The following is a 13,274-nucleotide window of genomic DNA, read 5'->3' on the forward strand; positions in this document are numbered from 1 at the left end:
AGCTTTTTCTTTTACTGATTTTTGGTAACACCCTCACAGAGACTCCAGAACCACAAGCTTCCCTTTCCCCCCTCCCTTCCACTCAAAAGTGGACAAAGAGGAGAATTCCCGAAGGGAAAAAAACAATCACATAAGAACAATTTACTGGAAGCAGAAATGAAGTAAAAAAATGACCAGTAACAGCAACAATATTAATAACTAAAGTGTCCCAAAAAAAAAGTGAGCAGACACTAGTTCAAATGGAAACATGACATTTGGAATGGCAGCCAATGGTTAATAAAACTTGAATTGGCTTTGTTGCAGTGTAATATTATGAACTGTTTGAATAAGAAGATAACTGCATCAAACTAGTAGGACAAACATATCAATGTTGATATTGCAATATCAATACATGTTCATACTTTTCCTGCTGTGCTTACCTGATCTGCAAGCAACAAGGGTAAAAATCAGATTCATAAGATGAATTTATTATGACTTCTTAGTCCTCTACTCAGAGGGGAAATAGTAGAATATGATAATGTTATGTTTTAGGTTTATTAGATGGTATTCCACAGTAACACTTTCCTCTGCTATCATTTCTACCTCACCATTTGCATTAGATGAAATTGGATCTTGTTACCTAAACAATTGCATAAGGTAGTTATTCTAAATATTCTAAATGTATATATTCTAAATATTCTAAATGTAGTAACACTTCCTGTATTGACAGATTTCATGGTCTCTGACAGACCTCAAATTTGACCTCAAATTCTCCCAGCTGGGAACAAGTTCTGGGTACTATTCAGTCAAACCAGTTAATTTTTCTTGCCCTCATATTTTTCCTGTGACTGATAGATGGAATTGTAAGGAGCAGGTACACCAAGTGTTTGGTGTACAGCCTGTTAGATTGCCATCTTTTTCTCACTATTTAGTTTTGCTGCTCATTTTCATCTTGCTGTCTCTATCTACTGTAAAATCAGCACCATTCCTGCTTTTATACAGCAAATGATGCTGCAGAGTTGTAATTTCTATGTGATCTATATGAGGCCTGAAGCACTATTACAATATCAATTTAGCTTTATTTTGGGGGAATAAACATAAGAGGAAAAGCATATTAATATTTTTTCTTATACAACATATGCTATTAATTGAATTAAATAATTGATACTTTTTGATGAATTTATTCTTAATATAATTATCTGTATATTTCTAAGAAAAACAGTAATGGAACAGCAGTGAAATCCATCCAGTATCGAAACAATTTTCCACTCTGAGCTTTTTCCTTCAGTCAGGATGTACTAATGAACTCTCTGCTGTTACAAGCTCAGCTCTGACTGCACCAAATCTTTGCCTAATCTTGCCACTTAGCTTGGATCCAGCCCTGATTGACCTAACATTAAGTAGAAAAGCAATCTTACACTGAAGTGAAAGTAGAAAAGTAAGCAAAATTAAGTAGAAAAGTAATCTTACAAGAACATACACTAACCACTGCTGGTGCACTGCCCTCCCCTGGCCCCTTCCCTCCCCCCCATTCTCCCTGACCACCCTAAAATCCCAGGGATCCAGAGCCTAAAATCCCAGGAATCCAGACCCTACAGTCCCAGGAATCCCGGGGTCCTTTGATTTAGGAGTTTTGCTGTTCCCTGGACCTTTCCTGAACCTCCAGCACAGCTGAGTCAGGGTCAGCCCTGCCTATTCTGAGCAAGGAGCAGTACGAGGGTGTTTGACCCCCAATGCCCCTGGGAGATCACATCACTGCCTAAATTAATGGAATAAATCAGCCAGGGCTCTCTTTTCTTCACACAGGAAAGCTGCTTCTTCATTCACATAACTCATTTTCACACATTTTTCACTGGCCTCATGTTTGGCTCCCCTTGGTTAGTAGTTTTCTTGCCACCTAATTCATTGGTTAGTAAATAGCTTTTTACTTGTCTATTAAATCTCTCTATTCTTGGTTTGTTTACATTTTTTTCCTAGTGGTTCTCATGGGACAAACCCCTTGTTGTTGCAGGAGCATTTGCTTTTACACTTTTAGAATAAGTTGTTGTGTTAATCAAGTCCTCATCCTCAAAATAGCTTCACATGGGAATGTGCAAACTGTTGGGTAGCTGCACGTGGAGGAGGTGACAGGGCAGCTTTGGCAATTGAGCAAAGCCAGGCCTGAATTCAAAAAGCCTTTCTTTAATAATTCTTCTACCTGTCTTCTGCCTGTGCTTAGCCTCCTCCATACTAATACTAATTAGTCTCTAAATGAATGAACCTGGTGACTTAACTTGCAGCCCTATAAGCAAAGGTCTGGACATCCTTGGACATCCTTGTGCCCCTCTGCTGCCCAGAGCCCGCTGGTAAGTGTTAAATGATTAAGTGGTGCTAAATCCTTTAAACATAATCTCTTGATCAAGTCTGAGGCAATTTTGGCAATTGGACCCAGTCTGAACCCCATGGCTTTAAGGGTCTCTCTCACCCTTTGCACTTTTATTTTTCTGGTCTCCATATGCGTTATTTTACATTGATTGTGTAATCAATTTTCTTTTGTGGGCTTTATCTCTACAGTAAATAGCAGAGCAAATGTTGCCATTGAACCCTGTTTGTTTGAGCTGTCACCAATTTCTATCCAAGCTCCATTTGCCAGGACCTTTCCTGGTGGCTCCATTTGGTGGCAGATGGATGTTGGATATAAATTTAAAGAACACCACCATGGTGGTTCCTTAAACTGCCTAAAGCACTAATGCACAACACCATCACTCTAGCTGAAAACCAGCAGCCTAAAAACTGCATTGTTGTTGTAATCCTTTGCACTATTGTGGTAAACCTTCCTGTTAGGCAAGGTATCAAATTTGTGGGATGTATCTGTAGGTCCTGAAAGAACTCAAGGATATTGACCTTCTCAATATAAATACAGAAATTGATTTATTTCCAGAAAATGTGGGGTATGTTCTGTTGAATGTTATTCTACATGACATAAAGCAAAACTCAAAGCAAATAAATGTGCTTACTGCAAAATTGCAGATTTCTACATCTTCTGATTACTGTAGTTCCATTTGTCTTTAAGAGAACATTGACAGTTTTTACAATGATTATTCCCACACTTGTCCATCCATTTTTTTTTGGAAGTAAATGTCCTAGAATTGGCTGGGTACATTTATATTTGTTGAAGCTGGGAAAGTGTTAAGCACATTTAAAGGAAGAGTGAAAAATCTGTAAACATTAATTTTTTGCCTGGTAATTAGTGTTGTATTTTCTTATTTTTAGAATAATCTATGCTCTTAGTCATTGGTTTTAGTCACTCCAACAGGAGTGACTAATCCAACTAGAAAATAACGAGGCATCTTCAAAGAGAAGAGAAATGTACTAACCATGAAAATGACAACATGGGGGTGGAAATTCAAGTGAATGACATGTGGTTTTAAAATCCTTAAAGGTGATACAGTGGTTCCCAAGGACAGCTCCTCAGGACAACAGAACCAGGGAGGTTTTGGTGAGCCTTTGGTGTAATATTGTAGCCTAGAGGGACTTTTTTAGTTTTGTTTTATTTAGAGCCTTACCTTGGAAATGTGTACAGGACTTTGAGGTGCTACAACTTGAATTTAAGCAGCTCAGTGCCATGAGGCTGAACTCACCTGTGGAGCCATTTAAGGGCTTTGTAATGGTCAGTGGTAGAAGCACCAGGTAATCTGAGCTTTTACAACTGCAAGTTGGATCCAGGAATGTGTCCTCCTGGGTTTGTTAAATTATGTTGTAAAAGAAAATGTAGTTGTTATGTTTCAAAATTATTAGTGATAATAAAAAATATTACCTCTGATCTTTCAGATAACATGGAGTTAAAAAAAAATCAATTGTTCTACTCATGCAGTAGAGTTGAAAACCTTTAACTTGACTTTATGTGGAATATTAATACAGAGCTGATATGAGCGTGAGGTTGGAAAATGCATACCTGTAATACATCATTTGTCAGCTAAGAAAAAACCAGAAAAGCCCAAGCACTGTAAGTAGGGCTTTAGCAGCATGCTGTATTTCTCTTAGCCAGAAACACAATCCTGCGAGATCTGTCCATTGGGTTTAGGTGCACAGGATGTTCTAGAAACTGCAAAGAGAGAGACAAGAGCAAAGGGCATGTAACCTATCACTGTAAAATGTAGTTTTCTGTAATTTTAGTGTAGCTAAACAGTTCCAGCTGTCAGCCTATGTCACATTAATATTTTCTGAAAAATCCCTTTGCCCAGGATTGTTTCCCTGGGAAGCTAAGAAGCCTCAGAGAAAAGGGAAAACACTAATTATCTCATTTGCTTCTCGTGTGTTGTGCTCACATGTGGAATGTGTTTGGAGATTGTTTACCCACAGGTGATTGTTTCATTGGTTTCATGTGAATTGTTTTCACTCTTTGGCCCTGACCAAGCTGTGTCAGGGCTCTGGAAAGAGTCAGGAGTTTTCATTATTATCTTTTTGGCCTTCTGTAAGTATCCTTTCTCTATTCTTTAGTATAGTATATTTTAGTATTCTTTAATATAATATAGTATGATAAAATAATGAATTAGCCTTCTGGAGTCAGATTCATCATTCCTGCCTTCATCTGGAGCACCCTGGAAATACAATAAGCCTTTCTTCAGGACAGAGGCTCCAGGCCCTTGGTTGGGTTTTCTCTGTATCTCCACATCTCTCTGATGGCTGGGGAGGCCAGCCCAGGACACAGCAGTCCCCTGGCCTCTGCAGGGCTGAGGAGAGCAGAGGATTCCCCCATTTCTGTACCTGTGGCTGCTCCTGCTGGCAGCAATCCCCCTCCTGCAGCCAGGACAAGATTCTGAACCTGCTGCCCTGCAAGGGCGCACTGGGGGCTCGTGTTCAGCCTGGTGTCCCCCAGCTCCTGTCCCACCAAGCTGTGGGACCCACCAGTCCCAATTCCCTGCTGGTGCCTGGCTTTCCAGCTGCAGGACTTGACACTTTGCTGAGCTTGGGGATGTTCCTGCCAAGGCCACTCCTCCAGGTGATCGAGGTCCTGCACGACCTTCTGGATGGCAGCCACCCTCCCAATGTTGTGGCACCACAAACCTGCTGGGGGACCACCCTGCCCCATCCTTCAATCTGTGAGAAACAGCCTCAAGTTGACCCAGAGGAGTTTAGATAGGATATTAGGAACAAAATAATTCACTGGAAGGATTGCCATGGGCTGAAACAGGGAACTGGTGCAGTCGTGATGCCTGTAGATAATTTAAAACCATGGGGTCACACTTGGGGGCATGGTTTAGTGGTGGACTTGGCAGTGCTGAGCTGAAATCAATGGTCTCTAGGGTCCTTCCCAACATAAATAATTCTGTTTTAAATAGGACAGGGCCCTGTGGTACACCAGTGATCTCTAAGTGACACTGGGCCTGAATTTTCATCCCATTTTCCATCCACATCACTACTCACCCAGAATTATGCCTCATATAATGTATTATATTACATTACATTATGTTACATTACGTTACATTACGTTATATTATATTATATTATATTTTATATTATATTATATTATATTATATTATATTATATTATATTATATTATATTATATTATATTATATTAATTGTATTGTATTAGAGTTACGTTTATATTATGTTCGTTATATTATGCTATGTTGTATTATGTTATGTTATAATAAGTTATATTTTATAACATTATAATAGTGCCATGATATTGAGAGAGCACAGCCAGCAGCACTGAAAGAATGCCTTGTTCCCCTCTTAGGGTTTTCCATGTCTGTATCCAGAACCACAGCAGAGAATCACTGCATTCCACTGCATTCAGCTTATTGCACCACAGCTGATTCCATTTTCAAAAATTCAGGTAAAAGACCACATGTCCCCTCCATCTTCCACATGCCTAAAGGTATTTTATGTGTTTGATCCTGGAAAGTTGAAGTGTGTCACTTGGAGTGGCAAAAAATGCTGTTTAAGGGTGGTTATTGAGGATACTGTAGAGTGAGCAAGAGTTTTTGTGCAGCAGCCACAAATAGCTGTGTGCACACATCGAATGTGGGAATTTGTACAATTTTTAAAAAATTATTTTAAAAAAAAATTGGATGGGTTACTTTGGATTTTTTTACTTTCTCTGCAGTTACTAGCTCATCTGTGTTCTTCTGCTGTAGCAGCAGGTTCCTAAAGTTTTTTGTAAAATTATGCGTAAACTCTTCACAGAGAAATAGAAATTCTGACATGGAAATTCTGTATCAGAAGACAAGTGTGTTATTGTCAGTTTTAAATCAGTTCCACAAGCGCAAAAGCCTTTTTACTTCTTGTGTCCAGTCAATAATATAAAATTAAAGTACAGTCAGCACAGGGACCGGTTGTTTTTCCCCATAATGAGGCCTCAACCCATGCAACATTGTCATTTTTAAACTGATATACAATTTTACATGGGGCAAAGTGATGACTGCTCTGTGCAGACACATATCTGAAGTTTAAAATGCATTATGTGGGCAAAGTAATTTTGTTTTCCTGTTGTAATTAACTTTTCTCTCTTAGTCTTGATCATTTTGCAGATTATCTTCTTTTCACGGCTGAAATTTGTAATTTGTGTATAGTTCTTAGTTTTAGGGGACTCAATACAATCTGTGGATTATTCAGAACTTGTTTGTGGAGCAGTCATGAATGCTTTTACTACAATTTGATGTAGAAAATGTGTTCATCTTCTGCCTTCCTCTGGCACTCTCTGGCATAGCAGTGAAAGCAGAACATGAGCTCAAAGAGCAGCACAGTGGCACACAGCATCAGCCAGCATTTTTCTATTTGCCATTTTGTGATTCTTGGCATGAATTAAACAGTTGTGCTCAGGAAAAGGCCACCAGGGGATATCTTTTCAGCCTGGAAAAAAAAAAGGTGGCCCTTCTAGGAATGTGATACATAGCTCAGGAAACACAGTGGGTTTGATCTGACATCTCTGTCTCATCACAAGCTTCTCACTGTGATTTCCTAGACTATGTACAAAAGAAAAATTTGCAATGTGAGACTTTAGAACTGCTAATTCTTTCTCTCCTGGCATATAATTTTCACACTTGTTTTTCATTTTCCAAACGTGGTTTGAAGTTTTTTCTTTTTTTTCATAGTAGTGAGTTTCATCCTTTGCTTTCAAAGGGGAAGGGACAAAATCATCACTTACTTTTTTCTTGTACCTACTTTTATTTATTTTTACCCTAAACATCTTTATTTTTTCTAACAAAAACTCCCAACAGCCAAAAGTATAGCATTTTCTTTTACATTTAGACAAAAATAATGTGGTCCTAATTTCATTTTTAGGTATAATTCTTAACTAATGTTTACCTGCTTCTTATTTTCTCATTTACATTTCTTTTGATGTGTGTGTATATATATAAAATTTCATATGCATATATATATATATATATGAAATTATAGATATTCATTTCATTGTTATACAATTTTATTATTATATATATTAATTTAATATATATATTCATATATACATGAAATTAAAAGAAGGAAAAAGAGACTGGACAAATTACTGAAAAGGAATAATTTTAAACATTATCAGTAACTTTTGTGCCATAAGTTAAGCAGCAGCTTCATGACCCCGATGAAATCATCTGAGCCTCCGTCATTCCTCTCCTCCAATGGCCTGTTCTTCTCAAATGTGTAAAATTGCACGACAGAACACGAGAATTAGGAAGATTTTGCGGGAGGTTGGGCTGTATTTTTGCATATCCAGCATTCAGAGCTCAGAGGAATATTGCTCTGCCTGGTGTGACACCTGGAATGGAACATACAGGTGGCACAGCAGGCTGGGAAAAGTTCAACCTCTTGGCTGCTTTCAGTTCGTTCTGTTTGAAATCAGGGATCTGAGGAGTCATCTCAGAGTCCTTAATCACAATTTTGCCGCTGGCACACTTGTTAGGAGCAGAGAGGAAAGCACTGCCTGGTGGCACTTTGGGACATCAGCACCAGGGAGGGTCAGCCACCCTCTTGGACATGAGTTTGGGCCCCAAAATGTCACAGGGGGTGTCCCAGTCATGCTGCAGATCTGAAATGTCACAGGGGGTGTCCCAGTCCTGCTGCACCCCAAAATGTCACAGGGGAACATCCCAGTCCTGCTGCACCCCAAAATGTCACAGGGGAACATCCCAGTCCTGCTGCACCCCAAAATGTCACAGGAGAACATCCCAGCCATGCTGCAGCTCCAAATGTCACAGGGGGATGTCCCAGTCATGCTGCAGATCTGAAATGTCACAGGGGGGTGTCCCAGTCATGCTGCACCCCAAAATGTCACAGGGGGATGTCCCAGTCATGCTGCACCCCAAAATGTCACAGGGGGTGTCCCAGTCATGCTGAACCCCAAAATGTCACAGGGGGGTGTCCCAGTCCTGCTGCACCCCAGAATGTCACAGGGGAACATCCCAGTCATGCTGCACCCCAAAATGTCACAGGGGGCTGTCCCAGTCCTGCTGCACCCCAGAATGTCACAGGGGGTGTCCCAGTCCTGCTGCACCCCAAAATGTCACAGGGGAACATCCCAGTCCTGCTGCACCCCAAAATGTCACAGGGGAACATCCCAGCCATGCTGCAGCTCCAAATGTCACAGGGGGATGTCCCAGTCATGCTGCAGATCTGAAATGTCACAGGGGGGTGTCCCAGTCATGCTGCACCCCAGAATGTCACAGGGGAACATCCCAGTCATGCTGCACCCCAAAATGTCACAGGGGGATGTCCCAGTCCTGCTGCACCCCAAAATGTCACAGGGGGTGTCCCAGTCATGCTGCACCCCAAAATGTCACAGGGGGATGTCCCAGTCCTGCTGCACCCCAGAATGTCACAGGGGAACATCCCAGTCATGCTGCACCCCAAAATGTCACAGGGGGTGTCCCAGTCCTGCCGCAGATCTGAAATGTCACAGGGGGCTGTCCCAGTCATGCTGCACCCCAAAATGTCACAGGGGGATGTCCCAGTCCTGCTGCACCCCAAAATGTCACAGATGGATGTCCCAGTCCTGCTGCACCCCAGAATGTCACAGGGGAACATCCCAGTCCTGCTGCACCCCAGAATGTCACAGGGGAACATCCCAGTCCTGCTGCACCCCAGAATGTCACAGGGGAACATCCCAGTCCTGCTGCACCCCAAAATGTCACAGGGGGATGTCCCAGTCCTGCTGCACCCCAGAATGTCACAGATGGATGTCCCAGTCCTGCTGCACCCCAGAATGTCACAGGGGGGTGTCCCAGCCATGCTGCACCCCAGAATGTCACAGAGAGTTGATGTTGTGCTGTCCCATGTGCGACAGGGGAAGGGACAGCGCTGTGCTTCTTGGGGACCCTGCAGCCTGCAAAGCTCAGCTCGGCAGATTCATTTTCCCTCTGAACAATTTTGTTATACACGTACTAAGAGGTTCAGTCTGAGCAAAAATAACTCCCCCTTATCTCCAGCTGGAGTATGAATCTTATTTTTTAATTTTTTTTTAATTATTGTGACTATTTTGGCTTGCATAGACTATATTATTATCATTATTTGTTCATTTATTATTAATTTATTATTTTTATTTACTATTGTGACAATTCTGGCTGGCACAGAGTATATTATTATCATTATTTCTTTATTTACTATTAATTCATTATTATTGTGACAATACTGGCTTGCACAGAGTATATTATTCTTATTCTTATTCTTATTCTCATTCTCATTCTTATTCTTATTCTTATTCTTATTCTTATTCTTATTCTTATTCTTATTCTTATTCCTATTCCTATTCTTATTCATTTAATTATTTACTATTATCCTGACAATCCTGGCTTGCATAGCATATATAATGATCATTATTTATTTATTAATTATTTATGAATTTTTATTATCCTGACAATTCTGGATTGCACAGAATATATTATTACTATTAATAATTTATAAATTATTTATTTATTAATATTACTCTGTAAATTCCGGCTTGTATGGAGTATTTTTTTTTTTATTATCTTGATATTTATTATCCTGATAATTCTGGCTTGCATAGAATATGAACAGATTAGGGGGTTTTGCCCTGCTTTTCAGCTACAATCAGAAATATAAAAGGGCAATCTGTGGTCATTAATGAGACAATGCTGTGGTGCTTGGTGAGAAGGATTTTGTCTCTTTTATCTCATTTGTTACCAGCCTGATTGAAATGATTTCCTATCAGTGGAAATGCAAGAGAAAGGACATCGGGCTGGAGCTTGTGCTCCCAGGTAGTCAAGATAAGCCAGCAGCTTATCTGCTGGCCAGGAGAGCATTTCACACATTCCCTCACTTTTGTAGCACCTGTTAGAAGTGCATGACTTTGTGGGTTATCAGCATGAAATGGTACTCAATGAGAAAAATGAAAAATGAACATTTTTATTCACTCATTGAGACAGGATTTTTGTTCACCTATGCACACAAAGAGCAAGCAGCGTTGGGAAATACCTGCTGCACTGTGGATTCTAATTCATGACAAGCTCAGGAGAAGCTAATCAGGGTCAGTACAGCAGGAAAACACAAAAATCCACTCTTTCAGTGGCTTCTCATGTGTTTTCATCTTGTCTTCCCAAGTGGCAGCAAGTGACCTCACTTAAAGAATAATCTTTTCATTAGGAACATTAATAGTGCTCCAATGCCTTCCCTAGCCAGAACATTTCTTTCAAACAAATGAGAGGTATTTTCCCAGAAAAATATGTTATATAGCTATATATAGCTATATTTTTATATATATATATATATCTATATATATTTTATTTTGTATATATATATATACATATATACACTCCATGTATGTGTATATATATATATATATATATATATATACTCCATATATATATATATATATATATATATATATATACACACTCCATGTATATATAAATACATCTAAATAGGTATTTTCTGCTCTTTACAAGTTTCTGGAGACTTTGAGATTCTGTTCTTTCCCAGATGATGTTGATTTAAACTCAGGAAATATTCAAACTAGATGTGTAACATAATTATGGTATTCATTAGATCCAAGCTTTTTATAATCTGTCTGAAAATAGGGCAAAAATATAAATTGAACATGTTTCTATTTTTTTTTTCCAGAATTAATATCAGAGTTTTTAACTTCAAAAGTGCAGATTTTTCACTGAAGGAATTTGTGACTAAGTTGAATTCTAGGTGTAATATAGTCCCTTTTTCCCACCAAAGAAGTAGCATCTTTTCTTTTCTGCTTTAAGTTACTTGTTAAGTGACACTTTTGAAAAAAAAAAAAAAAAAAAAAAAATTCCCTGTATTTGATATGAAAGTTCTAGAGTTTAAAGTGATGTTTCATGTATTAGTGAAAACTGGTGAAAGTGGCCTTTAACCACCAAGAGCAGGTGGAATAAAACCAGTGAGAATAAAAGCAGTTAATAGGTAAAATTGAGAGCATGGCATGAGATGATTCAAAGCTACATTAATACTAACAAATGCACCAAAACTAGTGTTTTTCTAGAAAAAAAGGCAAGAAATATTTAGAATAAATAAAGATCTCACCAGGTTTCTGCTTGGCTAAAGAAAATTATTGGAAAATGAGGGGACTTGAATATTTCTGTTCTGAGGAACTGAGCAAGTTTTTCATTTTCATATCCATCTCCACCCTAGCAGTAAGGAAATAGATTTGTTTATTAATGTTTGATTTCATCTCATCAGCAAGAAAAGACTTCCATCCATTGCTTGTGATGAGACACTGTCCAGTGATAATTTTATGGTAATTAATCACAACCATCAGATTTCCTCTTCCATGTTGTTTTGCTGTAATAAGCTATAACGTTTACAGTTCATTAATGTAAAAGAAGCATCAAAAATGCCTGTCTTCTCATTTTGGAATGTGTAATTTACGTTTCTTCTGGGACAACTTGAATAGTGCTGCAATTAACAGCCTATAATGACAAATCTGCTTTTCAGATATTCATCATTCAGATGTAAATATTTACTCCACATTCATGAGCCTCATTGATTGGGAGCAACTATTTATCATTCACTAGTCTAGAGGCAACAAAATCATATTCATGCTTCAGTCACTTCAAAATAGCAACTTTTGTTCACTGCTGCCTTGTTAAGATGTATTAATTAATTATAAAATGATAGCAAAGAAGGGTTTGAACTCTAATTTCAATCATGAAGGTTTCAGTTAAACTAAGCTTAAAAGCAATTTTATTCTGTATGTGGGAAAGTCAAATTAAGATCATATCAAATTTACACCTGACATTTCCTTATTTTACCTGATTTGGTAAAGTGCATGCTCTTTTTTTGGTTGGGTTTTTTTCCCTTCTCACATTTTTGCTTCTCCTGTATGAGCTACATCTTTCTCCACCAACTTGTGCTTGTCCAGGTCTGTTCTGTCTTTTTCAGTCTAGGCACAGACGCTGAATTTCAGTGATGTGGTTATTGATTGTTGTGGTGTTGTTGAGGGTTCCCAGGATGAGGTGAGAGACGAGAATTGACTCTAAGTTTTTGGAAGGCTGATTTATTATTTTATGATAAATATTATATTAAAAGAAACTATATACTAAAACTACACTAAAGAAAAAGGAAACGTCAGAAGGCTGGACCAGAATCATGATAAAAAATCCGTGCAAGGCTCAGAGTCTGACACAGCTGGCTGTGATTGGACATTAAATTAAAACAATTCACATGCTGGGTAAAGAATTCTCCAAATCACATTCCAGAGGAGTAAAACATGGAGAAGCTGAAGCTTCCCAGCTTCCCAGGAGAAGAAATCCTGGCAAAAGGATTTTTCATAAAATATGATAGTAACTCAGTCAATGAGGAGCGACAGACAAGGGCAGATGAACATGTCTGGGTTTTTTGGTTGTCTCCTACCTGTAGGAAATGGAAAGACAGAAACTTCCACAGATACTGGAGGATTTGATTTGCAGCCTTGGGTTGGTGTAAAAATAAAAGTACACAGACATAAAGCAGAAAAATCATAAGCTTATGTTTCTATACTTGTAAGTAAGAATATGCCTTAAGAATTGATGCCTTATTGCATTGGTAAGATGGTGAAGGGTTTATAGTGCAGTAAAGTAATAACATGGAGTAAGCCCAGAGTTTATAAATTATAATAGAAGCACATGTGTGTGTACATGTGATAGCAGCCCATCAAAAAGTATCCACAAAGTATATAAAAGCACTGTGGATAAAAGTATCCACAGTGCAGCAGAATGAACTAAAGGTGCAATAGGTTAGAAAAGCAAAATAAACTTTGTGGCAGCTTTCCATTGGATTACAAAGTTCTATATTGCCTTAGAATGGAAAAACTTCTGACTACTCTGAGCTATGGCTGAGTGTCACTGCCATA

Source organism: Ammospiza caudacuta, chromosome 6, assembly GCF_027887145.1.
Source record: "Ammospiza caudacuta isolate bAmmCau1 chromosome 6, bAmmCau1.pri, whole genome shotgun sequence".
Taxonomy (NCBI): Eukaryota; Metazoa; Chordata; class Aves; order Passeriformes; family Passerellidae; genus Ammospiza; species Ammospiza caudacuta.